The following is a 26,688-nucleotide window of genomic DNA, read 5'->3' on the forward strand; positions in this document are numbered from 1 at the left end:
ACCTCATCTCTTTACCAGTCTAGCAGGATAATTCATGGGCTAATTGGAGGTATACTAATGAGACAGCTCTATCTGAAATATTCCTCAATTAGATCTGTTGTATTGTAAATCAGTTATGAAGTCGATGGAGCAATTAGAATAGGAAACTAAACAACTAGTTATTTGGTAATGTGATAGCAAGTGATTGCATATCATTTCTCTAAATTTGTGTAGTCTTCTGTTTTGTGTTAGAGGCTCTAAGAGCATAATAATTGTTTGAAGAAAGGCACACTGACAGAGAAAGTGAAATATAAGGACAAAGAGCTTCCTTTTTGTCTAGGCAGTGGAGAAAACTCCTTGATATCCCTCTCATCAGATAAGAGCGAGCAACATGGTTTTTATATACGTCACTTCTCTTTTGTGGCTTAGGAACATGCTGAGTCAAATAATGATACTCACTCTCACACTGTCGCCTGCCTGGCCTTGGAGGGATGGCTGCAGAGTGGAAATCTGAAAAACCTCCCATCCCTGGCCCATTAAGTGAAGTCCTCCTCTTTCCTTTTTGCGACATTGCCACTCAACACCCAAGTACTGAATGACTTCGACCCTAAAAACCTGGTTTCCCCACCCACATTTTCCTTTACAGTGTAGCTGAATGGAGGCTTTTCCCATAGCTTAGTCATTGCTATGGCTCAGCCAAAAAAAAAAAAAAAAAAAAAAAAAAAAAAAAAAAGGAGAAGCCTGTAATGCACGGAGCTGCTTTCAAAGAATTTTTGTAACTTATGTATGTGATGTTCCACATGTATGCCATCCATGGGGAGAGTGTAGGAAAGCAAACTGGAAAATGTGAGCCTAGAAAGAGGACCTTTATCAAACAGATCTAGGAAAACTAGTTTATAAACTAGTTTATAAAATATTTCTGACAACTCTCTCCAAATATTATTTTCTTCTTCTTAACTTTGCATAGGTCTTCTGTCTTCTAACCTTGCTTAGAAAAGAGGAAAACTAACTACCAAAAGCAGGGAAAAAACCTCTTCTTAGCTATAAGTTATATTTTCTATGAAAATCAGAAAAAATACAACTCTCAGTGTGGTGAAAAGGCACTGAAAAATTAATAGACTGCATATAGTACAATAAAATTATTGAGATTCTCCATAATGTTCCTCCACAATGTTATGTTATAGACAGTTTCTAATCTGCATTGAAGTGGATTTGGCAAATAAAAAGATCCCATGCGGTAGATGAAGGAATTGAAAGAACAAAGGGAATGGCTGTGTCAGGAGACAGTGTATTATATATATATAGCAAAGAAAAGAGCACAAGTGCTCATCTGGCTGAGTTATAAAGTAGAATCTTACAAGTTCATCATTGGCGAGTCAGATTAAAGTAACTGTGTTGTACTCCATCTTCCTTGCTTCTGGATACTGAAAAAAAAAAACAGAGTAATCCTCCTGCTACTCTTCATGATAAACATTTCATTACCATAATTGCCCAACCAGACCAAAGTCATGAGCAACAAATTCCCCAAACAGGTGGAGTGTTTTCTACATGGGGACTAAATATGTGACTCCGCAAGCCCCAGTACTTTTTTCTTTTAACGAGTACAAAGTGATGGACACCTGGAGCAGAACTAGCTCACAGTCCTGGAGCTGGCAAGGCATCATACCTGTCCCACACCTTTTTACAAATCCAAAGTTCTTTGAGAATTGACAAATCAGACTTGGTATGTAGTACAGAGAAATCACTGGATGGATTTCTTCTGTCTGTGGAGAACTTCCATGGGTGTCAAAGAACCCCCATATCTGTTCATAGTAGGGGCTGAGCTGGTACCTAGGCGCTGTGGGTATGCCTGTGTTCAGCCTCTGGCTATTACTAGATTTAAAAATCATTTTTTTACTCTTTGAGTAGTGAACATCAGCTACATTATAACCTCTGGTTCTTGATTGCAGATAGGGCTGAGATGCAATGCCATCACGCAACAGAAAAAGGTAATGTAAGAATGAAAGAGACTTGGATGGAAAATAGAACCTGCTTTCAAGAACAGGCAGAGACTTTCTGAATCTAGTACAGCCCTGTTCATGTTTTTGTCTAAGTTTTGGAAACAGCTTCAGTTAGTGAAGATGCATGAGTAATGCAAAGCCATTTGCAAATGTTCCCGTACTGTCTCATTTGCTTTGTACCAAGCGTTATAGTCTTAGTGTTCTTTTTTTTTCCTTTTTTTTTTTTTTTCTGAAGGTGTGACAATGACTGTAAAGCAGAACAATTTATCGTTAACAGTAGTTGTATATTTGTTAAATACCAGATGCATCTTGCTCCTCAGTCAACCCAATGGTGTCTTCTTATGCATGAAGTGTGGTTGATGTATTTCTTATCAACAAATAATGACAAACTGTATTGAGACATCCAGAGCCTGACGCAAGGCTGGACCAGCTATGCACAGCATAAGATGCTCAGAAGAACTGTCCTTTTGAGGCCATATCACTTCAAGTCTTCCTTTTATTGTTGGAGCAGTCACCCACCTTCTGGGTAGTACCTTTCTCTGCATGTAGGAAGGAAGAAGCCTTGCTGGGTCACTGAGTCTAGTCTTCTGCCATTGCAGGCATTCACGTCATCCAGTCTCTTTCACATCTTGGCTGTGCTCTCCCGCATCATTATCAGTTCAATCTTGGTAACGATAAGAGCTCAGAGCTTTTTCTGTGCTTGTGCTGTGTTCCAGCTTCTATAGGGCATCTTCATTTTTATTCACAGCACATCTTTCCCCACTGCTAAAGGACAACCACCTTCAGAAGACAAGGCAGCAGCTGTCAGGATATCAAGATAGCAATTTGAGGACAGAAAGTAGTTCTTCAGCTGAAAGACACACGTGTACAGGGAGATGAGGGCTATAAGCAAGAAAAGTCAGTGCTCCTTTTCTGTACTGCAGCAGTGAAATCTCCTGCAGCTGCATGGTGGCATTTCTCTGTGGCTCTTCAGATCTTAAGAAGCATGGCCAGCGGGTGTGCAATCTTTCTACCACAGGAGTGTTCTCTGTATGAAACACGTTTTGGAATAATTCCGTTAAAGAACAGTATGGCATGTGGTGTGACAAACTGTGACGTGGTGGTACTGAATCCCAAATGTAAATGTCCTGTTCATTCAAAATGTTCAGAAAGAGAAGTCAAATGAGATGTATGCAGATGTTGGACAGGGAACAGAGAAAGCAGAACAACACAAAGAAAAAGTTCAGTCTTTGTTAATTTATTAATGTTTATGAAGAGGGGGAACAGAAGTTGAAAGAAATTTACTTCTATTTTACAATATCAACACTATCAAACAAGTAAAAAACAAGCCACTACAGGCTCAGAATGGGCAAATCTGCTGCAGTTTCTGGCCGTGTGTGACATACAAAAACCACTGGCTTTTGGGCCTTCCTGTAGTGTCAGTGTTGACATTGCAGTCTGCTATTTCAATATCAAAATTAGAGGTTTGTTATGAATTTTGGAAGTCATTCTCTGGGTTTGATGAGGCTGCTGTGCTGGTTTGGGATCTCTCCAGCAGTAAAATTGTTTCCCTATTGCGTGGTCTAGAGCAAACAATAGGACATAGTTTGGGGGGGGGAGAGACTGTGGCCTCTCTTCCCTCTTTTCCAGCAAATATGCACTGATTTTATCTTCCTTACAGATACCTTCTACATCAATTTATCTTTAAAATCAAATACAGTTTTTTGCTTTTTATTATGTTTTACTTTTTTGGCATGTGTTGGTACAAGCAGATGACTGAATACTGCTTTTATTTCTAAATAGTTTTGGGTTCTCTTGCATTACCAAAATATCTTTAGATTTTACTACTGATCATAAGTGTCTTAATGTCTGTGCATGCATACACAGTTTTTATTAGAATTATTTAATGATACTTCTGGTTTGAAGATCAGTAAACTCATTGACATTGTTTTCCTGCCATGGCTTTTGTTTCCCAGGTCAAGGAACTGTGTCATGCCATACCAGGCTGGGGCATTTCTGTGGCACAGTGAGAAATGGTGAATGCAGAGGAGCAGCGTGAGAATACACAGGAGGATGTGGTCTGCCTCCCCTTGAAGTGACTCCACATATCTGCTTGCAGACAAGCTCCTCAGCTTATATTGTGCACTACTACACTGAGTGCTGCAAACCACTGTGTGAGCCATCAGAAGCTTATGCTTCAGCTCCTGCACAGAGAAGAGGCTCTATTGTCAAGCTGTGTAACCAAAGAGCAGGCTGATGCAGGAGGCACCCCTGCAAACCTCAAGTTGTAGTAGCACAAGTGCCTTCTTCAGCAACAAAGCCAGTTAAAGAACTTTCTACTCCATGTCACCACCATTCTCTTGTGGCTCTGCGTCACAGTTTATTTGTCTTTCAGGAGCCTCTGTTACAGCTGCTGGTATCAATGGAACAATCCAAGTTAAAAGTCCTTCTAGCAAACAGCTAGGGAGTTTGCCTGTTCGTTTTGCTTCATTTTGATTAGAATTATTTTACTACCAACTCTGCTTTCTCCATAGCACAACAGGTTTACAACGAGCAATGCATTGCTAGAAGTCAGAAACTCCTCTTCTAATGGCTCTGCTGCAGATCAAAACCATGGATCGCCTACGCAACAAGTACCTCCTAGCACACAGGGCCGAGGGGGCCACTGGGTATCACTGAGCAACAGCATTCCAGGAACAGCAATTGTTTGCCAGTGCAAATAGAATTAAGCCCTTTCGCTGTGGCTGAAACATAGTTTCTGACAGAATCATTTTAAGGAAGAGAATTTAGGAAAGTCTTAACCCAGCAGCCTGGTCTACATTTAAAATTTGCTGGTATTATGTCACCATTTTGTTGAGTTTTGTTTGTTTGTTTTGTTTTGTTTTGTTTTCCAGGCAATTATATCAATAACATCTCCGATGTGGTTGCTACTATACCATATAGAACTGTCTTAAATAGCAATACGAACTATCCCATTTCTCGTACTCTTTGAATATAATGTACTTTGTTATGACTTTATGCTTCAGTAAATGTACTGTTTCATTGTTTACAGCAGGTTACAGAATGCTCAGAGGCTGCTGCCTAATACTATACTTAACAGATAAAACTCAAATGCAGTATCTCTAGAAAAGAAAAAAGCTTGGTCTATTTTTTCAGAAATTGTTTGGTCTGCCTTCATCTGCAGCCAGATGCATATAACGGACGTGAATGTGTCTACCTGCATCAACAGATTTATCTTGTATGTGTGCACTCGTACACATTTTAAAAGCTAAATGATACAGTTGCTTTGCATAATGAGTTTCATTTTTTTTCACAGGTCAGCACCTTTAGTGAACCCTGGAAAAACTAATGTGCGATCAGTCATCGCACTGAAGCAGCAGCACCCGTTCAGTAGTCTTGGACAAAAAGCTGAATGCTGTGGTTTCAGTAACTTATCATTGAAACCTTGTGGTTCTGTGTAGGAGGTTGCACAAGCTGGACACATTTGACATCCTTGTTTCTGAACGGTGAAATCTGTACATCTAATTTATGAAAATTATCTCTGGTGTGATTTTATTCTATTTTTTTTTAATGAAGTCAACATTATGTTTTCCCTGCATTCAGTGGAAACAATAATGGAAATGTTTTAAGATGTTCTGTGAACCCGTTTTGACCTTAAAAGGGAGAGTAATAAAAATATCCTTGATTTTGATTAAGTTCTAAGAAGGAAATTAAAATTAAATACTTGGAGTTGCAGTTGAGAAGAAAGTATTTATCGGGTGGGGAAACAAACAGAGAAATGAACTGTGAGAAGTCACATAGACATTATGAAATAAAAACCTTCCAAGTGAGAATATGATATTAAAAAAAAGCAACGCAACAAAGTAAGATAGTTTAGAATAAACCAAGGTATCCGTTGTCTTTCAGACAGTCTCTGCAAACTGATAAGTTCACATGCAGGGCAAATGCAAGATGTATCTGCAGCTTAAACAGTTGAAGTTGCATCAAACAAGCAAAACAGTGTAAGTCATCTCTAGTCAGTTAGTGCATTTTTTTTTTCCCTTTTATTTTATGCTAGGTACAGTGAAATAATGCAGTTTCTTGACAAGTGAAATATGCTGATGTTGGTGCAAAGGATATCACAGCAGGTATGTGTAACCGGAATTGGAAGGAGGAGAAAATAAATTTTTTGGCTTGTTCATGCTGTGTAGCTTCAGAAGAAATACATCCACAACTGCATTGCCAAACTGGAACTGGGACCCACCATGGACTCTTATCTTCCTCATTTACACTTCTGCTTCTGCCTTCTGCTCTGGTGAGTGCCTGCCATCATTTAAATCCTCAGAAAGCTGAGCTGTGGCAATAATAGATAGCTGAACCTCTAATAGTGGCAAATCACCTTCCTTTCTGTCACAAGCAGCAGAACTACACTTAGTACCAACAGAAGTATTGCCTCTGAGAAGTAAATTCCCAGGAGCATGTGTGCCATTCTCTGTGGTTAAACATAGTAAGCAAATCTAGGGAAACAAGATGATCAAAGACCTTTGAATAAAATACAAAAGAAAAGAAAAAGAACATTTGAGGTACAAAACAAAGTTACTTGCTAAAATATAGGGTCATAGAATTATAGAATGGCTTGGTTGGAAGGGACCTGTAAGATCATCTGGTTCCAATTCCAGTATAAATAAATGACCCTAGGTGAAAAGCAACTACTCATTGCATTTGTGGGAGTACAAAAATCTGTCAGGAAGCTTTAGTCGAAGATTATATAATACTTCTTTGCGAGCAAAGATTGAAAGTGTCATCACCTACTGTCGAGGGAGACTGTCAAGTTTCATGTTAATAATTTTCAGTAATTTCATTTCTATATCAAAACATCAATAGAAAGCCATAGATTTTAGTTCCTTCCTACAACTTCATTGGTTCTGATAGGAGACTTGTTTATTTTCAAAAAGGAAAAAAAGAAGTGTTACTCTCTTATTGTACGATTCACTGGAAAATAAAGATGTCTTGTCCTGCTGGTGTTTTCTTTCCAGAAACCTGAGCTGATAATCATTACAACTGCAGCTGCAAGTAAGTGTATAAGCAAATGGTAAAATTGCTATCTTAAGTTAGTTTTCTGGACAATTACATTTTTTATTGCCTGTTATTTGTATGCTTGTTGCAGAATTATGACACCAGATTCTTTGAGCATACCATGCTGTTTACCTGAACTGACTTGTGGGAAGCTGAGAGAAAAATGAGGGTCCGCTGCAGGTGCTGGCTGAAATCAATGGCAAATAACCTTTTTCCTCCATAATCATTGCAAGCATGGAAAATGTAGATAACCAGAGAAGTACTGTCTTTTTGAGCATCCGAAATTTACCTGTAAGTAGTATCTTAAGATTCTGTTTTCCTCTGTATATCAGAATTTTCAGTCCGCATCTTCTGCTGGTTATCACAGGGATTACACAACTGCACTGTTACTGAACCCTATGAAAAACTATCTGTTCCTCTTTTTTTCTCCTTTGCTCTGTAACTACAGTTCTTGATACCTGGTTGGCAGCATTTTAAAGTGGTTCTAAGCCACTCCATTTCTACTTGTCTTTCTGGGACTGGTCTTCCTCCCAGCCGACCTACCTGTTGGTGGCTGAAGATAGGCAGCGGTGCGTAATTACCGTACACCAGCAACAGGCACCCCTGTCCTCTCATTGCAGTGCTGTGGCAATGTGGAGCAAAAGCAACAGCTTACGTCTCCCATTCAACTGACTTAATCTCCCAGTGTTGAGGGCCCAACTCAAAAGGACGTTCTTTCCAGTACCAGCCATTCACTAGCTTTGTGTTTGCTTTCAGGGAATGAGTTTGCAGAATGACCCAGACCAAACTGCATCATGCCCTGGTAGGGTGGATGTGACCTACCCAGCCTTCACCTTCAGCTCAGAACTTCATCCACTGTTGCCATCAGCAGAGCCATTTCTGGCAACTGTGTATACGCTTGTAGCCCAGCCACAAGCAAAAGAAAGTGTTAAGAGCTGAAATCAGTAGGAACCTTGTATTTTACTTGCCCTTTGGACTGGTCAAACAGTGCACAGACAGCAGTTCTTTTAGCCTCAGCACCCTGATCTTCCATACTTGTGTCCATGCCGTGCACCTTACAGTAAGAAGATGCCAACTGGACTCTACAGTCTGCAAAATAATTCTATATAATGTTGCTACACAAAGGGTGACAGCACAGAGGGAAATGGAAACATTAAAGATGAGAACTGGAAAACTCTTTGCTTTTGTTAGAATGCTTTTGTCAGAAATGGCCTGAAGGAACAGAGGAGACGAATATGCAATTTCCAAAACAGTATGGGGAGATCAAAGGAGGCTGACGTTCTTTCAGATTGCTGTTGTGGCGGATCTGCAGGAGGAAATTGAAGACGAACATTACTCTATTTTGGAAGGTGCCATTAAAAATGCTGCATGTTGAAGAAAGCAATAGACACTGTAGCTGTCATCCTGTTTTCTTCTTGCCACTGCCCTCCACATTTCTGTGTTGGCCATGCTGAGTTTTCCTGAGATAAAAACCATCATTCAGTTCACTTAAATCATCCTTACATTGAACAAAGATTGAACTGTTTTACCTTCTGATATAGTCAAATGCCTTAGAAGCTCTCCCTGCTCAATCTCTGCCTTGCCTTGTTGTCTCTTCTATTGCTAGATTATTTCAGTGCCTAAGAATCAAACAAAACATATTTTTCCTCTTATCAGTTCCTATTTGATTGTATTGATTTTATTCACTTTCTATTGAAACGAATAACTTGAAGTATCAAAATATTTCATGTTGACACTTTCACATGAGCATTTCAATTTTCTGTTTACAATATTTCAGACTGCAGTTATTTCTTTTTAATGGTTTTTATGAGCTGGGAAAGAACTTTTTCTTCATGGTCTGATGCAGAATATTAATCCTGAAGTGAATTCCTTTTGCTTTGTCATCTCAGAAACTGCAGTGTGTTTTGTGCCACTGCATACATCTTCTGACAAATGTAAGGTTCACCCCAGCACCCTGCTTTAGGCAGTGCAGCCTTTACCAGTCATTCTCTTGGAAAAATCTGGAAGAGCTGTAAAAAGCCTGTGTGGTTTAGGGAAAACCTGGCAAGCATATATCTGACTGAAGTCTGGAGGCTGGAGAAAGGCTGATGTTCCTCTACTTTAGTAATGCTTTTCTTCTTCTAACAGGGCCAGAATGAGTTGCTTTGTTCATTAACAGACCAAGCTAAGGAATCTGACTTACCAGCTTTTGGGACAAGCAGTCATTTCTTTTGTTGTTGTTTCTTTTTTCTCCTTTACAAGTTAAATAGTGTGACTTTTGGAATTTGAAGTGTGCCTTTATATTTAGCCTGCTGATTGATGTTTTACAGGAAGGCCTGTTTAACCCATTTACTTTCGAATATTACAATAATAACCAGGAGAAGCCAATATTTTATACAATAACATTTTTATACCTCCTTATTTATGTAAAATATTCTTTGCTGTTGTTTAACATCTTCCATAAGTTAAGTGGAAGATGGCCTTATATGGGTTGATATGGACTGCTATGCCATGGACCTGCACAGACTTCTTTGTGCTTAGGGGAAATGATACACAAGAACTTCAGTTATCTATTTTTCAATTCCTGTTTTATCCATTGACTGGAAAGAACAAGCAAGGTGCTGGAAGCACAGTGAGCACTATGACTGAACCTTGCAATGGAGTTCTTCCAAAAAAATCTGCACTCCCACCCTTCTTGAAGGTATTCAGTGGAAAGCATGATGCAGGTTACTCAAGGCTTGCTTGAGGAAAAGCCTCTAAACCAGCTCTGCATTTCTTCAGCTAAATGAAACGTCCCGAACCAGAATATGAATGAAGATTTCATAGAATCATAGAATGGTTTGGGATGGAAGAGACCTTTATGTTCATCTAGTTTCAACTCCCCTGCTTATCGGCAGAGACACCTCCCTCTAGAGCAGGTTGCTCAAAGTCCCATCCAGGCTGGCCTGGCTCCCTTCCAGGGAGGGGGCATTCACAACCTCACTGGGCAACCTGTTCCAGTTTGTCATCACTGTCACAGTGAAGAATTTCTTCCCAATATATAGTCTAAACCTACCCTCTTCCAGTTTAAAGCCATTTCCCCTCATCCTGTCACTACCTGCTCTTACAAAAAGTCTCCCCTGCAGGCCCCCTTCAGGTACTGGATTTCTGTAAGAACGATACTGCAATTTGGTATGAATAAGCAGATCAGAGGTAAGAAAGAGATTACAGTGGTTTGAATCAGAGCAACGAGTCCATTCCTGTGTTGTTCCTCAGTCTAGTACTGGGAAAGCTTTTCAGGTCTGATTAGTCATTTGTGTTAAGTGCAGTAAATGTCAGAGAAACTAATAGAAAAAAGAAAAAAAAAAAGAAAAAACAGTAAATGTGAGGCATAGCTGCTCTCTAGTGGACTCGTGAATAGTGTCAGCAATGTAAATACAGTTAATATCCCCAGAAGATAATTATGTAGATGCTTTTGTTGGGAGACAGAAAGAAGATGAAATCTTCTCACATGTGAGTTCAGCTCCTGCTTCATTTTATTGCTGTCTCTCACTTCTCTATCTAGCAGACTTACGCCATGGTTTCAGTGAAGTTGCAGAATGTCACAGCAACTTAAAAACAGGTGTCTAATGTCCAGTGCTGTGGTGAGCTGTATTTTGTTAACCTATGTTTACCTGATAATAAACTGGTTTATTAGCAGGTGCCAGTGCTTCCCCTGTCATCGGAGCGGAGCAGCGAATATCCCAGAGCTATGGAGAACTCTTTCACCAGAAAAGGTGAGAAGATGTACAAAGTACAAGGGCTTATTTCCTTATGCTAATGCTTTACAGAAAGAAAGCAGAGAAAAAAATACCTAGCATATACTGGATTTTGCCTTTTGCGAAAGTGAGGTCCACTTCAAAGTCAAATGTGTCAGTGTGCAGAAGCGTGAGTGTATGCATGCAGAGGACCTCTCCCCAGCAGGGTCTGGGCTTTGTGTGGTACAGAACAGCGCTCAGCCTGCCTACACAACCAGGCAGTGTTGCGTTTCTGCTCTGCACCTCTGCAGGTGCTTTACTTAATCAGGATTGATGTAGCTCTCTGCTATATGTCAAGGAATTCTCCTACAACCACCAAATACCCCCAGAATTAATCTTCTTTCTGTGTTGATTTCCCAATGGGTAAACCCTAGAAGAATTTCAGTATAAATCTGTTGGTTACATTTCTTTATTGCAATAGCATAAGCAAAAAAATAGTGTCAGAGTTCACAAGCAGCCTTGCAATAACCTAATGTGACCAAATAATGTGATTCAATCCCACTGAAAATTTATGAATGTGACTGAAAAGTTAGTCTTCAATATGAACAATGTGATATGTATAAGAAAATTACCTGTACTTAACCCAAAGTAGTTTTTTATATTTGCAAGGTTTGTTTAAGATATGTTATCTATTTCACAAGTAGCCTTAGAAATAACCCAGCCATCCCTTTTCTTGGACTGTGATATAAATTATGGAGAAAAGTATTCCCATTGTAAAGAAGTTTAATCAAATACAGAAGAAATAAAAAATAACCTTTATTATAAAGTCTTACACCACCTCAATCATTAATCTGTGTGCCAGCTTTAATAACAAGCTATTGTAGTAGTAAGACACTGTATTGGGAGTTGCATTACCTAATTCAGTTTTAAGTGGATAAGGCTCCCTTATCCCACAGAAAATCACAAAACAGAAGGAAAGAAAAGAGAAAACTATGTTTTCCCAGTTACAAATGAGTTGGCAAAATGGCTCCTTCTGGTGGTACTCTGCTTGTTTCAAGGAGGAGTATTTTATGCTGCCTGGTTAGGGTCCAATCCCCCAGCAAGACACTAATTCTATAGCAGCAGTAGTAGTATGTACTTTCTAGGTCATCTGTATGCTGTTGGAAGATGTAGCTATACAAGCAGGTCCTGTTAAATATAGAACTGTGTTGCATCCTTCTCTTCAGTGGACTGTTGCTCAGATGCTTGAATGATGACTGGGTAACCTGGATAGAATTACACCTTGACTGGTGCTGTTTAAACTTTCTATCTGGAATCAGGTGCTTTTTTCATTATTGGCCATAAGAAGAAGAAGCATGTGGGAACAGTGCCTCTATGTTGCAATTCGAGGCCAGGTTTGCTGGGGCCCTGGGCAGCCTGATGTGATGGTTGGCAGCCCTGCCCATGGCAGAGGATTGGAACTAGATGATCCTTAAGATCCTTTCCAACCTAAGCCATTCTATGATTCTATGATACACTGCAGAAGTGTATGAGGCATGGTTCTGTGGTGTTGGCAAACACCCAGAACATAAGCGACTGCTTCCAGCCTCTTTCAAACCAAGCTCTTTCCCATTGCTGTGAGATGACCCCAGCCACCAGCTAAACACCCACACAGAAACTCACTCCCTCCTGCAGCTGGATGCGGGAGGAACAAAAGCAAAAATCTCGTGTCTGAACACAGCACTTAGTAAGTGAATGAAAGAGGGAGTAAAAAAGGAAGTAAAGACAACTTCATCTCTTCCCTGGCCCGGAGGAAGGTTCGCCTTTCTCCCCCTTGCCCTAGTGAAGTCACATCTGGAGTACTGTGTATCTGGGCTCCTCGGTTCTCCTAGAGAGAGCCTGGTGGAGGGCGACAAGGATGACGAGGGGCCTGGAGCATCTCCTATATGAGGAAAGGCTGAGTAACCTGGATCTCTTCAGCTTGGAGAAGAGGTTGAGAGGGGATCTTATCAATGCTTATAAGTATCTGATGGGCATGAGTCAAGAGGCCCAGGCCAGGCTCTTTTTTGTGGTGCCCAGCAACAGGACAAGGGGCAACAACTAGAACATAGGAAGTTCCATATGAGCATGAGAAAATAATTCTTTGCTATGGGGGTGACAGAGCACTAGAACAGGCTGCCCAGAGAGGTTGTGAAGTCTCCTTCTCTGAAGATACTCAAAGCCTGCCTGGACATTTGGAATCATGCTGTAGGGAATCTGTTCTAGCAAAGAGTTGAACTTGATGATCTTTAAAGATCCCTTTCATCCCCTACAAATCAGTGATTTCTGCAAGGAGGAGCAACCAAACTCTAAGCAATGGCTACCCTGGAAGACACTGTGGATCTAATTGCTGAATACGATATTATAAAGTATGGAACATCTCTTTGGCCGTTTCTCCATGAGAGCTGATGCTCAGAAGAGGAGCACCAAGAATTGTCCTGCGCCTCCATCCTGTGGCTGTTGCTCTTCCCTGGGGCTCAGACCCCATGCCAGCTGTTGCACATGGACAGCCCCACCCATCAAAAGCTGCCTTTAGATACAGGAGGTGAAAGCATCCCAGACATTAAAGACATAAAAGAAAGAAACTATGTGTGAAGACATTTGCCCTTTGACATTATGATGCCAGCATGCTTTCCTAATTTATGCAAAGTTAGTTCATATTCAATTTATTTCAACCTTGTAAGCTGAGACAATGCTTTTATAATCATCTCAGCATTGTTAAAACAATTAGTGTCCCAAGTCCATGGAGCATAGACATACACGCTGACATACACGTGGTAATATTACTAAGCCAGAAGGAGGATGCTTAGAAAAATGCACACTCATGCTGGTATAGCCTGAATGATTTTCAATACCTTGCTATAAAAGAATACAAATAAAGTCTTGACGTTTGCAGCCTTTATCAACCACCAGATCCATCCTTTAGGGATGGAAATTGTGTAACAAAATAGTTTACTTGAAAAAGTAAACTAGTAAAGTAAAATAGGAACTACTTTTTCTCTCTTTAGTTAGCAGGTTGTTTCTGAAGAAGAGCCTTGATCTGTAAAAATATGTCAGTCTGAACTGTGCAAAGGCCAATATATATATTTGAAAGCTAATATTTTCTATTTCCTTTTTGTTCAGCTTCCTGTATAATGAGCCCAAGTTGTTTATTCTTCTGAATGATGCAATGGGTTAACGGATAGTATGTGGGTTATCAGTAAGGAAATCTGAAGGTACAAGGACCATAACAGTACCTTATGTTTCACTTTGATTAAACTGGTGGAATTCCGTGTAAATGGAAAATTGTGAGGGCGTATTGCCTTCATTTTATCAAGAGGATACAGTAGGAAGTAACTTAAAACACAAAGTATCTATTATCTCTTACTTCTAATTAATGAAATGCCCTGAAGTCTTTCAACTTAAAACCCATGCACTCTTACACAAGATAAATCAGTCCTTCCTGCAAAGGCTGAGATTTAAGGAGACGTGAGTGCTTAGGGGAAAGATGTGGTCCATGTATATTCAAGAACCAATATAAGTCATCACGAGGTGACCATTCTCAAATTTAACTTGCACAAGTAGCTGAGTTTTCTTCTCAAGTCTCCTTTGTATGGCAATCAGACTTCTACTTTTTACGTACTTTAGAAACCTAAGTAGATTTAGAGTATTTAAAATGAAATCGTTTTTTGAAGCATCTTTTTTTTTTTTTTTTGTCCCTATTTTTGCTTCTTAGAGTGCTTGCAGAGAAAGCCCAGTTGCATTTAAGAAATAACACTGATGCACAGCGAAGTTGCCCTCCGGCCTGAGAGCTTCAGCATGAGAATGGCAGAGCTCTCCCCACGGGGACCACACTAGGCCAGGCACCGCACAAGCCCTTGGTGCAATTTGCTCTGCTCCTCTCCAAGTAAGCCCTGAGAACTACTTCAGTATCTCTGCAAAGGAGAGGCAGACAGGCATCACAGCACTATGACCAGTCTGGTACTTGCATTCTCTGTCCTCTAACTTGATGTTCTGTATTATGCACAGGTATTAGGAACATGATTTTTTCAAAAAAATAGATGATGTTGTGTGTGGATAGCAAGAAAGACTGTCTTTGAGGTGAGTCTCCTATACATTGCTCAGTGTTGGTTTTTGGTTTTTTTTGTTTTTTGTTTTTTTGCTTAACTGCTGTTGCTTGAAGATGAACAAAAATGTTTATTAAAAAAAGGCAGGAAGAAAATGCAGTTGGTTTACCCCACCTTAGCATGTTGGTGTTTTGAAACCAGGGTGGAGCGGTTTATATTTTGATAGACCATTATCTAGAAGGAAAGCAAATAACCTCTTCCCTTCAAGCACCAAAGATCTAAATAGTGCTCGATCTGCTCACTAATGGTACTGTTGTTTGTATGCTGCATGACTGTGTGTGAGAACAGCTGGGAGAGCTAGCAAAGCAAACAGAGCTAACAACACTATGGACTTCAGATGCTTCATTTGACTCAGTATGGAGAACAGCAGCAGCACAAATACCATTGTTCACCTGCATTATTTTATTCCATACATTGTGTATTGCTGAGCAGATCAATAAGTAATCCTAGTAGATCACACAGATGGGAATAAATGAGCAGTCAGATGTTTAAAAATAATGAAGTGTGAGTAGCGGGTAAGTCTTGTGCAAACTATTTATACTGATTGGTGGTTTATGCCATAGCACCTTATGGAGCCATTCAGTTACGTAGGCTGAGCCTTTGTGCCAGTCTTCTCTTCCCTGAGCTCTCAGAGGGGAAATGACTTATTTTTTATTCCAGGAAATTGGAGTGAAAAAATTTACAGAAGAGCTCCAGCATTAGTAGTAAAACAGGCAATCTTTTCCATGATTGAAGACTAGACCTAGATGAAGTGAACTTCTTCTAGAATGTAGGAAAGGAGAAGAGTAGCCCTCAGCTTCCTTTTCAGAAGCCTGACTGATGAAGGGGCTAGCTAAACTTTTCATGTACAGCACAGGAACAAGAAACAGGATTTGAAGTATCTGAGGAACAGCAATCCTATGGGTAGCACTGTACTGGAAAAGATGGGTGAAACTGACCTGTTCTAGCTTCCCTGCCAGAATGGAAACAGTCTTGTGCCAGGTTCCCAACAGCTGGCTTGTAGTAGTGTAGACATCACAACAGTGCAAGAATAGCAGCCCAGATCCACCACTGGCTAAATTACCCTAGGGTACCTAGTTGGAGAGTTGACCAATGCCCTCACGTATATGATTTGATTTTTGGGTGGTTCTGTGTGAAGCCAAGAGTTGGACTCAGTGATGCTTGTGAGTACATTCCAGCTTAGAATGTTTTACAGTTCTACAACCACTGTAGGATTTTTGCCTGAGTGCACTACATACACATCATCAGGAGGTTGTAGATTGACAGGTTTGATGACTGAATGACATCATAGCTACTCTACGAACTCCTCCTCTTGTTAAGGTTGTTGCTCATGTGTGGGTTGAAAAGGGGAAACCCTAAGTCCCACACAAAGACTTCTTGTTGCTGTGCCTGTTTAGGAAAAGGATACATTACTGAAAATATTTGGGATATGCCTTAGGACAGGATTGGAGGAACCTTGAGCTGTTGCTTCTTCTTCCCTGCATCCATACTTGATATGTTTTTACATTTATTCACAGCTAATGTCAAGAACAGGCAATCAAAAGTGAGAAGCAGGGGTTGCAGCCATACACGAGATGCAGGAATGTATAACAGTGGGCCAGTGCTAACAGATGAAAGGAAGGCTGTCATGTACCTCTCCCACAGCCCTACTCCACAAGGCCTGCACACAGGTATGAACTGGTTCGCATTATAAATGGCTAAAGAGAAAGAAAGGAACTATGGGTTGCATTTAAGGAGACTGTTCTGATAGGAGGAAGAGATATCTTTATCTCTTTTTAAACTGTGCCCCTGCTCTTCTCTCCCCACATATTTTTTTTCTCACTCCCATTCCTCAGTATCTTTCTATTCTTGCCTGTGTGTGAAAGACTTGTATCCTGCTTGCTTTTTTGCTATTTCACCATTACACAGGCAGCATTGGGGCACTCTGGCAGCTTTCCCCCACCCTCCAAGTAGTAAATGTCCTCTGGTTAATGTGAGAGGTGGCTGTTTGCTGAGGAGCCGTATGGTTGAGATACATCTCCCATGATTGCAAAGATGGTCTTGCCCATGCTGAATCTCATCAGGTGAGGTAAGAACAACATCCAGTGCCCTGTGATTGGTATAGAACACCTTATTGCACAGGTCACCTCAAACTTCTGTTCAAAAAGGTGAAGATATGGTTACAGTAGGTGTCTTGTAGATAAGAAGGTGACACTTATCTTGTAGATAAGTAAGTGACTTCAGAGCCTAGAGTGTACCTCCTGCTGCAAGACACAAGACCTGCAGGTTCTCAGCTTTAGGCATTAGTCACAACTAGCGATAGCTCTGTGGTCATGCTGGCTGTCTGAGTAAGAGAGATGATGGTTTATTTCAGCTTCCTTGTTAGGAATCTCAAAACCAGGCTTCCCCATCTGTGAAAAAGGTCCTCTCTCAAACCTGGCTTATCCCTCTGATTCCTTGTTATTTTAGCTTTCAGCCTATGCTCACTTCACTTTGGCCCTGGGAGCATGTTGGCGTGTGGTGCTCCCGTGGTGTTAGGTGCTGCATCAGTGGTATCGGTGCATCCTCCTCCACCGCTTCCTTCCCCTCGCCCCAGCTCTGGCTGGCCCAGTGCATCTGCAGCATCACCATCACTGGCTGCAACGAAACGTGTTGCTGCCTCACCAGCCCTCCTGAGGAAGTCACTTTTCTGCTGGCTGAGGAAAAGCTTCCACATGCCTCACAGTTTCAAAGCCCACATTGCTGTTTTTCAAGGCCAAGTTTGCTGGGGCCCTGGGCAGTCTGATCCAGTGGGTGGCAACCAGCCCATGGCGGGGGTTGGAGCTTGATGATCTTTGGTCCCCTTCAGCCCAAACTGTTCTGTGATTCTGTAATTCTATGATTTACACCTAATACTGACTGACTGTGCTCTGCCTTCAGGATACTGTTTTAAAAAGATGAATTTTCTTTGCCTTGAGAAGGATTTGTTCATCCAACTCTGCCTCCCCAATTTTCCACTTATTCCTAAATCTCAAAGAGAAAATGTTTCTTCTTTCCCACAGACTTGGTTTTCTCTTCTGCTGGGACTGATTTAATAGTAAGTGGGCTATTATGCTGCACTTCCAAGATTGCTCAAAAGACATTGCAGAAAACAGCTGTAATGAAACAGAAAATGAATTCAGAGTAGAACGAATCACCCTTTTTTCAACCTCCAGTTAGAAAAAGAAAAAAAAAGAGATGATTCACTATAGAAAGTCCAGATGAAGTTTCTCCAATTCAGTTCTTGTTTACTGTCTGTGTGGCAATGCTGTACTTGTCATTCTGGCAATGTGGTATCGCTTTACTTGAAAATGGCCTGGTGGCTTTGTTGATTCATTCAGGAAGATGACTTTATTTTGTTGGTAAATTAAAAGTCTGTCACTGCTTATTATAAGCTTATAATAAGCTTAGTTATTGCTTATATAATCAAGAATGTGGAGCATACTTTATATTTGAAACCACAGAGTATTTTGGAAAATGTAAGTAAAGGTATAATAAGTTATGACAGGCAATACAATAAAGATGCAGCACAATTAAAGACAGCACTTGTAAATCTGTGTGAAAACATGTAGTGTTCATATCAGCATTCTGTCAACTGTTATATTCTCACACTGTCCTCCAACAGGAGTGCCCCAAAAGACCGCTGTGGTGGAAGTTGAGCTGTGTGCATTAGCTACACAGAAACCCAGCAGCCATTTTGGGGGCCGAGGGGCACTGCTCAGAGAGGGGAAGGGAAGTTCTTGGATTTAAGCATGGGATTTAAACAGAAGTTTTAAGTGCATTTCCCTAACAGGATTTCTTCAAAATTATTCCGAAAAAGACTGAATTAACCAAGCACAGAAGTCGCTGAGAAGCAGCCCATACTCCTCTGGAGCTCCATGGCAGCCCCCACAGCATGTTTCCTGTCAGCCCCTAGCTCTGCAGGTCAGTATGGCATTGGGTCACTTCAGGAAGAGGTGTGATGGAAAAGGTGGCAAAAGTTAGCGATGTGAATACTTGCCATGAATAAAGATGTGATGATTTCGGTAGTGCTGATGAGAGTGCTGTGAGTTGGAGGAAAAAGGCTACATGAAGTCAAACGGCCCGGCTCTTTGAATTTTTGTTGCGGGCTGTGTGGAGCAGAAATCAAAACTGCTGTATAGTGAAAGCTTTTCATGAATGACTTTTGATTAATTCTTGTGAAGCTGGTGGGAGGTGGTGATATGAAGTCGAATCACATTGGCATGGACAGAAGTACCACTGCTGACAAGTCACATTTTCTCAGTTGCCAGAGACACAGTGGCAGCAGTGATGTACAAACAGATCTGCTGTGTACATACGAAGCACAGGCATTGGCAGCTTCCCCAGACAGACTCTGCAAGGGTTGCCAAACAATCAAACTGCGTCCTAATCTAATTTTCACAGTTTACACACTTAGTTAGATTTAATTTTGATGTACCTATCAACCAGGTTTAGTGTAAGGCAGTGAAAGCGATAGATACTATTTGTGACACAAAAGAGTAAACAATGGTCAAAGGCAAACTTGTCTACCAAAGGAGTGTTCAGGCACCAGAGAGTTTTCAACCAATGGATAATTCCCAGATATTGAAAAAGTTGTTGTCAGATATCAAAAATTCTCATTGAAGATTTAAATATGATATCCAACTACTGTGAATGTTTTTTTCCTGGAAACTTTGTCAATAGCTTGGGTGTTATTTCAAGAGTTGGAAATGGCAGTAAGAGGGGCTTTTACTTGCTATCATAGAAGCTCAAGTTTTGCTAAATAGACTAGGACTCAGATATTTCATGCTGTTCTCAGCTGAATTCTATAGAATCATAGAAATATTGAGGTTGGAAAAGACCTCATTCAGTCCAACCGTCCACCTACCCCCAATATTGCCCACTAACCCATGTCCCAGTGCCACATCTACATACAGAGCTACTAAATGTTCATGAATGTGAAGCCAATTTAAATTTACTTTTCTATGAATATAAGGCATTAATAACCTGAAATAAAAAATTTTATAGTTACAAAGTAAAAGCAATGGCCGCACTCATAGTGCAGTTTGGAGAGATTCCTTGTTCTATGGCATAACCAAATGAATCCCTTTGGTTTTGAGCATACAATCTGGCTTAGAGTAAAAGCTTTGATTTGGGGCTTATTATTACCATTAAAAAGTTTGGAATATTTCAATTTGAAAGGTGATCTTTGTGGTTTGCCATGCAGTTGTTGCTCCTGTTACATGGAGTTTTACTTCAGTATTTGTTCTTACGGATCTGCTCTTTGCTCCAAATCGTGCCTATTACTAAGTTGCCTGCTGTACCAATGATGAGGATTTCTTTGATTAGTTTTGATACTCAGTATTTCGGCAGCTATACAAGGAATCAGAATCATTTGTATATGTTTTCTATAAACATGAATAAAAATGAAAGGAATGGCAGAAGTTTTAGGACAGACTGATGCCAACCATTTGTCCCAAGGAATGGTCCAAACAGTCGGATGCATTTATAATAGCAAAAAGCTGTTGAAGAAAAATGTGTTAATCCGTACAGTTGTGGAGGAACATTGAAACATAGCCCATCTTACCAAGTTTCACAATGAATAGTAAGTGGGAACTGAAAAAACCAAACTGTTGGCTGAACATTGTTACCGTAAATGAAAAGGGAAAGAAACACTGTAGGTGGGGATAGTAGTTCTGAGCCATTCCTTTGGTGTCTTATATGTAACTGTTCCAAAAAAAAACCCTCAATAGGACTTCACCGTCAGAAATCTCCCATTCTGCAGACTGCCTGTCTATTCTTTTCTTATTGGCCACATGCAACCCCCGAGCACCTCTGACGACAGAAAAAAAAAAAAAAAAAAAAAAAAGAATATCATTTGACGTATTTCACATTTCCACTTCTGTTCAGCGATTATTTTTCCTTATGTCTGTGGTTGTTTAACTTTGTTCCAGTCAGGCGAGAACAGAGAGAGAAGAGTAGAAACAAGCCTATGTATTTTCCCTCCTTGTGTCAAGACACGGCACAGCTGCTATCTGTACGGCCACAGATGGACTCAAGCACCTTGAACATAAACTGGTATTCAAAAGAAAATAATATTTTGATTATGGCTTAGTGATATATATATATGTATTTTAGCCAAAGATCATTATTTTACTGACTAGCTCATGAAAATAGGGACTATTCTATTTTCTCCGAGTAAAGGCTTTTGAACTATGGAGGAGCTGATAGGAAAGCACCATTCTGGCATCAAACTCCAAAAGCTATGCTGCAACCAGTGATCAGCCCTACATTTTGCAGAATCTTCCCTTGCATGAGGTACATTGTGCATGTTTAGGCCTTCCTGCTTGCCAGCTGTTCAGCTGCAACCGAATTTCAGTCTCAGAGGAGCAGGGCGCAAAGAGGCTTGTTTTGGGATAAAAGCTTGAGCTGCTGTTTCCAGCCTGCAAGCTGTCTCTGTTGCACTGGCAGCTATCAGTTAGGTGACTCAGTCCTCAGGAGTCACAGTTAGTCAGAAAACAGCAAAGTTGGTGGTACAGACAATGGCGTGGCCACTGCTCCATCCTATTTTGCGATCAGTGTTTAAATGGACCATTGCAGCTTTCCTTTCCCTGTCGAAACACACAGACCCGCCTGCCCAACTGCTGAATCCCCCCATATGATGATACTATGTGGGCCAATGCTTTTGACAGAAAGTCTTGGAAAGAGCACATGAAAATTGTCCCTCTGTGCAGATGCCTAAATAAAGTGCACGTCTTCAGAGGCACTGTTCTGAAAACCCCAAGCTTTATCTTTGGTGACATTTTGCTAAGATCTGTTATCTGTGTGATGCTATGAGTGACCTAGAAAGAGATGAGCAGAATTCTTGTTTTTAGAAATGGAAAATGTTGCTCTTTTTGGAGTACTCCGCCACACAGAAATATTTGGGCACAGGCGGTGTGGCCTTTTGCCTTTTCTTTGCTATCACTTCCTAAGATGCTTTTTCTAAGCCCAGCAGAACTGCCCAGTGCCAATGGGTAAGCTGCAGAAGCATCTGGACATGATTCAGGACGTTTCCACTCGCAGTGTCACTGGCCCGAGGCACACAAGTATGCAGAGGGGCAGCAGAGCAAGGGGTATTTGTGACACACCATGTCATTTCTGGTGACTGCTGCAGGCCATGTACTGAGGAGTTTGGATTGAGCTTACCTATTGATTTCTCAGTCATTTCTTTCAGTGTCTCCGCTGTCAAGGAATCAGCTCTCTGGTTGTATTTTCAATTCATTCAGAAAATCCAAGACAGATTTCCCCATGTCAGCTGCAGCAGGGTGCAGAGGCTTGGGGTAGGGCTCATGCTCAATGCTGGGGAGCAGCATGCAGGTCCTGGGTGCTTAGTATAGCCAGGGACGTTGTGTGGGCAGCTACAGACAGCGGATGGGTTTTGGCTGCACAGTTCTACTGGTTCATGTTGCACAGTCTGCATATTTGTATCAATCAGAAGTCGTGCTGCATTAAAGTGCCGTACAACAATCTGTTGTATCACTGATACAAATGCACCACCCCAAAGACCCTAATTTTGGAGGCTGTCTTGTGGGAAAACCAGAACCGCCTGAAGGATTTCACTTAGCCAACTGCCATTAAGAATTATTCTTTTGTCAGAGGTAAGCCAAGGCCTAAAAAGCAGAAGATACAGCTCTTAACTAGAAGGAGTAGTATTAAAATAACGTGCTCTGAAACTGGACAAGACTCAGTCTGTGAGCTGGAGGATTGGTCAGAGTTGACTAAAGAAGGGATCCTTGATTTGAATTTGTGTCTTTAGATACAATCTTGTCGTTTCCCAGATATTAGCCTTTTCCGATTGAATAATGAAAGAGCAAATGCTTTGCTGAACGGGCATGTGAGAGGCAAAGCACTGCCTAATATTTAATAAGGCAAAGTTACATTAGGAAAAGAAAGGTTTGAAAGATACAGTGAATTATTTTTCCTGTCAGAAATAGAGAAGAATTTCCAGACTGGGAAAAATCTGCCTCTACATGCTAGAAGTTAAATATTTGGAAGCAGTAATTATCAGCACATGATCTTTTTCCTCTCTGTTGGTAATCTACACAAGGGAGAATAAAAATGGATGAACTATATGGGGACCCATCGCTCTTAATCCAGAACACACCAGTCTACACATTATTCAGAAAGATTTGCATTTCAGTCGATTCAGATTGCACCCATAGAAATGCATAGCAGGAATATCAGCTTAAGCAAGGGCTAGAGTCTTCCCAAAGCTAAACAGACACTGTTCTGTAGTCTTACCTTAGTGTGCATTCTCCCTCTCAATTACTCATCCATAAAAACGTAAACGTTGGTACAGAAATGAAGGCTGCGCAAGGGAGAAAAAAAAAAGATTAAACCATTTGTGCATGTCAGTGGTTTGAAGAGAAAAGCTCCTATCTGCAGTGCTGCATTTCTTTGGCGTACAGAGCAAATGGGTCAGCAAAGAGTCTTCCTAAAATAAAAAAAAATCAGCCTAACCACTGGTTCCGCCTGTACATTAATACTTCTGTTGGCTTGTGGGGGCTTCTCTTACTCAGAAGTGAACTGAGACTGACAGTAACGTTTGTTTACCACGTATCTGATCAACCATACACAACCTTTGCCAAAGTAGCTAAGTTGGAAAAGATCAATGCATTCATTAGGGTAGGAACATAACTTTTAAGGATTACTGAAAATGAAAAACAAACATAGGTCATGAGCACACATGCTACTGAAGTTTTGCAGAAACCAGAGGTAGTCTCCAGCTAAAGACCAGATGCGCTTGATTCCTTTCAATTCATGTGTGCAGAACTGGGCTTTGAAATTCCTAAAATTTTCATGAAAAAAAAAGATGTACAGCAGAGGACTCATATAGTCTGATATCATATCATGTGAAGAGGAGTCAAAGACCTCTAACAGTTTTATCAGCTGGAACAAGGTTGCAATGCTTGCCTGAAGGAGAGGGAAGGCATCACCTGTGCCAGTGCCACAGAAATCCCTTCCTCAAACACAGCCTGGTGACAAACACCAAGCACTTTGCTGGTAGGGTCCTTCTAGAGGTCATCAATGAAATTGTCCAAAGCACCTTCCACTGTGGATGCTGAAGGCAACATGTCAAACAGATCTTCCTCATCAGGGAGAGCTGGTTGTGAGTTCAGAACTGAGTTTCTCCCAAAATCCTCTGAATAATCATTTCTTTAATTTCCTTAGCAGGAAAAGCAGCAGTGTTAGAGAGATCCAGAAGCAGATATTTTGGGTTATGCAAGAGAGGCTGGACAGGAGAGGGAGCTGGCCAGGCTCTGCAGTGCTGGGACCAGAGGAGAATAAAAATAAGGCAAGTAATAAGTGGTGGTGGAAGAGAGAAGGGAACAGAAGTGATGGGGAGGGTTGTGCATGGCAAAGCAGAGCCAATGCATCCATGCCTCCACACAGGGGAGGAAAACCTCCACACTGCCTGGAAAGGTACTAGCTCAAGTGACAGAGACTTGTATCCCAGACTTGTATCACAAAGGTCAGGTATGGCTTCCGAGCAGGGAAAGTAAACTTCTCTTTTTCTTTAAATGTTAGAAACCTAGTCATCAAAACAAATTCTACCTTGCCCCAAAAGGTAGCTTAGTAAAATCTTGTTCAAAGCACAGAATCCAGTGTTAAAAATTAAGAAATGCCCTGACTGCTTCACTGCTCCTTTCTGCTTGTCGCTGGTGTGAGACCTTCCCACCCACCTTTGCTTATTCAGTGCTGTGACTTCTACTGTGAGAAAAGCCTTTAAAAGTCCCCAAAAGTCTGAAAATCATGAGTCAGACTCCCTCAAAAGAGTGAGGAGGGGATTTTTTTTTTCATCTATGTAACCATCACTTTTGGTTTGTGCACGTGCATGAAACAGAACTTTTCGGCCCATGAATAGGGGACCCGTGGGGCTTTCAGCTTCTCCCTAATTTACCAAAGCTGAAGTCAGACTGTGTTCTCTCACTCCTTTCCCATCTGTCCCTTATCCCAGCAATTAATTCTGCCCCTAATTCCATAATAGTCACTGACTTCCTCTATTAAGTCAATTGCAGAATTCCTTTTGCCTGTGTGAGGGTTCAGCCCTCAAACTATATGTAAAGATCACAAGCTAAAAAGAGCAAAATTTTTTCCAACACAGGGACAGAAATTGTGCATTTTCTGGATTCCCAACTTAGATTGCCTGGAGTCCTGATGCATAGGTGAGCACTATCAGCTGGCAGAAATCAGAGCCTTGTGCTGAGTGCTGATATGAAAGACACTGACTGCCCTCAGCATGAGAAGTTTGCTGATTTTCTCAGCTGTGTTACCTGTTATTTTTCTCTCAGCTTCATGTTGTGAGCAAAAGTTGGAAACAGTCCTGCATTGTTTTTCATCCGCAACAAAATGTTGTCAGGTTTGTAAGGAGCGATGAGATTGACATGAGCATATCACATTAAAAAAAATAAAAATTAATATGGGAATTTATGCTTGATTTACACAACACAAAATAATGTGAAGAATGAGGTTGATAAACTGAGTAATTTTGTTGTCAGTAGCAAGAATTATGTGGTGAAATCTGTGAGGTTGTAATTGAAAACCAATGATGGTATTCAAAAAGGGACTTAACTAAGCAAAAATAGTTATTGCTGCTCTTAACTACAAGAGCTTGTCTTTGCAAGCATACTGCTCTTTCCTGGCAGTTCCCCACGGGCTTGATGGCTTCTGGTCATGTTGGTGCTGTTCTGCTCTGTACCTGGATTTTCCTTTTAGAGGTGTCTGATGTGGAAGGACCTTGCTCAAAGCAGAGCTGTAGCAGTACTGTGAGATACACTTCCACAGTCTTCTCTAAAAACAGTATTTTCTTGCATCAGTGTTAGCATAACTAACCTGTTTTCCTCCATCTCCTCTTGTCTTTGTACCTGAATGAATCTTGGATTTAAGAGGGATGATGAAAAGAAAGTGGTTGAAACAATCTCCCATGGTTTCTTTGTATAGAAACATTTCTAACAACTTACTTAGCCTTTTGTTAGAGTAGGTCAGGCTCTGTCAAAAACAATCTCTTGTGTATGCTTTTGCAGCCCCATAAAATAAAGCAGCCACCAAGGACTGAATTATGCAAGTAGTGCAGGCTGCATAGTACCAACAGGTTCCTATTTCTACTTGTTGCATTCTCAGTTATGCTATGGAAACTGCGTTTGACCACAAGTGCTGCAATGTGATACCATTATATCAGCCATTCATCAACAGGTCTGCAAACCATTATTTAATCAGCCACTAAACATCAGCAAGTGTTTATGAAAGTAAAAAGCACTGAGAATAACTTCAACTGTTTTGTGTTTTTTTTTAAACAGAAGGACATGCCATCATAAAGTGATGTATTTGTTATTTTTAACATCATGATTTTCATACGTATAATTTGCTCTCTACAACCACCTGAAAGAAGGTGGTGATGGTGTTTAGACAGGGGTTGGCCTTTTCTCCCAGATAACAGTGATAGGATGAGAAGAGGGAATGGCCTCAAGTTCCACCAGGGGAGTTTTGGTTTGAATAATCAGGAAAAATTTGTTCACAGAAAGAGTGGTGCTGCAGTGGCACAGGCTGCCCAGGGAGGTGGTGAGGTCACCGACCCTGGAGGTGTTCAAGAAACGTGGAGAAACGTGGAGATGTGGCACTGAGAGACAGGCTTAGCGTGTGTGGTGGAGATGGTTTGGTGATTGGACTGGAAGATCTTAGGGGGTCTTTTCCAACCTCAATGATTCTGCGATTCTAATTAACGTATCCCATCTGGTCTGCTGAAGAAGACATTATCAAAGGCTTCCATCTTTTGCTTGTTATTATCAGGCTGATTTAAATTAGAAGTAAAAAAAATGCTAATGGAAAATTGTCACTGAA

At 40.9% G+C, this 26,688-nt stretch overlaps 2 protein-coding genes across 2 annotated transcripts in view; both read left to right on the forward strand.

The window, feature by feature from the left end:
* ADAD1 (adenosine deaminase domain containing 1) overlaps positions 1-26,688 on the forward strand; it is a 98,028-nt gene that overhangs the window by 59,548 nt on the left and 11,792 nt on the right. The window contains exons 21-29 of the mRNA XM_042812453.1: positions 3,935-6,252; positions 6,974-7,010; positions 7,105-7,304; positions 7,770-9,693; positions 10,669-10,747; positions 14,442-14,612; positions 14,735-14,806; positions 16,350-16,502; positions 18,623-18,753. The gene's annotated coding sequence lies outside the window, so the exon portion shown is untranslated. The remainder of the gene's footprint in view (positions 1-3,934; positions 6,253-6,973; positions 7,011-7,104; positions 7,305-7,769; positions 9,694-10,668; positions 10,748-14,441; positions 14,613-14,734; positions 14,807-16,349; positions 16,503-18,622; positions 18,754-26,688) is intronic.
* The window catches only part of BBS12 (Bardet-Biedl syndrome 12), a 28,305-nt gene continuing 20,303 nt past the window's right edge, over positions 18,687-26,688 (forward strand). The window contains exon 1 of the mRNA XM_042812386.1: positions 18,687-18,753. The gene's annotated coding sequence lies outside the window, so the exon portion shown is untranslated. The remainder of the gene's footprint in view (positions 18,754-26,688) is intronic.

The sequence above is a fragment of the Centrocercus urophasianus genome, unplaced genomic scaffold (assembly GCF_019232065.1).
Source record: "Centrocercus urophasianus isolate 14NV4802_14NV808 unplaced genomic scaffold, USGS_Curo_1.0 seq_13, whole genome shotgun sequence".
NCBI lineage: Eukaryota > Metazoa > Chordata > Aves > Galliformes > Phasianidae > Centrocercus > Centrocercus urophasianus.